The sequence below is a fragment of the Chiloscyllium plagiosum genome, unplaced genomic scaffold (assembly GCF_004010195.1).
Source record: "Chiloscyllium plagiosum isolate BGI_BamShark_2017 unplaced genomic scaffold, ASM401019v2 scaf_27948, whole genome shotgun sequence".
Lineage (NCBI taxonomy): Eukaryota > Metazoa > Chordata > Chondrichthyes > Orectolobiformes > Hemiscylliidae > Chiloscyllium > Chiloscyllium plagiosum.
Window position 1 is genome coordinate 7,752 of NW_025205124.1, and position 2,025 is coordinate 9,776.

Here is a 2,025-nt window from a genome sequence, read left to right on the forward strand (position 1 = left end):
CTCTCTCTCTCTCTCTCACACACACACACACACACACACACACACACAAACACACTTTCAACCCTACCGTCTCTCTCTTGATTCCCTTCACTCTTGGTCTCACATCTCCCTGGTCTCTTTCTGTCTCTCTCTCCGTCCCTCTCAGTCACGCTGTCTCCCACTCTATTTCTTGCCCCATATCCTTCAACCTCACCATCTCTACTTCCAGGTCTGCATCTCTCTCACTCCCTCGACACATCTCACACTATCGCAGACACACCTCCCTCTCTCTCTCTCTCTCACGCACACACTCTCCCTCCAACTCTCATTCTGTCTCTCTTCCCTCTCTTTCTCACAGTGTCCCAGGTGGTGACAGTTAATTGCAGGGTAAATCTCCCTCTGCTCTGGCCCACTCATGGATGTTAACCCTTGACCCCAGAAGCATGTCTTCTCCAGGTGTAAGGCCCCATTTCCCACATTGACCAGGCATTAGCCTGTCTCATGATGATGGACAGATTCTTGTTAAATGAAGGGCAGTTCTGTGCTGTTGGCCTGTTCTCACTGAGGACTGGTTTGGACACAAACCTCATTCCATGAAGGCCCAGCAGAGAGAGGAGATCCTCAGGCCATCAGTGTGAGCTGGGGGGACAGGACAGGCTCTGACCCACTGACCCATCCCCTCTATTCACAACATGACCTAATCCCTTCGCTTCTCCTTCCCCTTCCAAGGTCAGGTTCTGGGTCAGGGTGTTTTACTGGAATGAGGTCAGGACCATCACACAATTGCAACAGAAAGGAACTGAGCCCTACACCCACCATGGTGTCCATGATGCACTGGACTATCCAATGGAGACCAGTAAACATCGGCCTCCTTTCCACTGAATGTCCAGCAGAGACCAGTATATATGGATTTCCATACCATTGGGTCATCCAATACATATCAGTAAACATGAACCTTCATTACACTGAGCCCTTCAATAGACACTAGTAATCACAGGCCGCCAGCCCACTGGATGCTCCAATAGACTTCAGTAAACATGGATCACCATCTCACAAGACACTTCAGTAGAGGCCAGTAAACTAAGGCCTTCTTTGCCCTGGACCTTAACAGTGGAGACCAGTAGACATGAATCCTGTTCCTACTGGATCTTCCAATATAGACCAGTAAACATGGGCTTCCTTACCATGCATCCTCCAGTATCTGAGCTTCAAACCCCACATCCTCTCCATCACTACGTCAGCCCCTTGACCGCAGAAATCCTTATTCCTGTTCATCCCACCTCCTAACTCCATAATTCCAGTGTCCTCTCTCACCTTCCTTCCACCTACTCCATAAAGCCCAACTGTCTGAAATGGAGTGGTCCCTTCCCTGTCTCACAGAAAGAAGGAAATGGGCAGATATTTAATGAGTAATGGGTTAAAGGATGATGGAAAGTTGTCAGGAAAGTTGTCAGGAAAGTGGAGTTGTGTCTGAGACGGGATCAGCCATGATTGTATTAAATGGTGGAGCGGGCTCGAGGGGCTGAATTGCCTGCTCCTGCTCCTCGTTCTTATGTTCATCCACCACCCTCCCCCATTCCTCATACTGCAAATTTGTGAAACATCCTGGAATATTTTGGATATTGAAGGTGCGATGTGAATTCAAGATTTGTGTTGAATTAATGTGGGGACAGAATTATGCAGGGACTGTGATAGCTCCTGCAGTTGAATATCCTGCTGGCAGGCTTCGGCCTTCCACATACAGAAAGGGAAAGTCGGGGAGGTCAGAATGTGATGTTGGGATCCATGGCACTGTCCCCCAGCAATATGGTTGACCCTTAACTGCCCTCTGAAATGGCCCAGCAAGGCTCTCAGTTGTACCAATTGTGACGACGTCTCAACAAAGAAATGAAACCAGACGGACTGCCTGGTATCAATCGCAACACAGTAAAGGTATTGACAGAAACAGCCCTGTCTTCCCTGCTCCATCCTCCTTACTGACACCTGGGGACAAGTGCCAAACTTGGGAGAGCTGTCTCACAGACTAGTCACGCAACAGCCTGACAC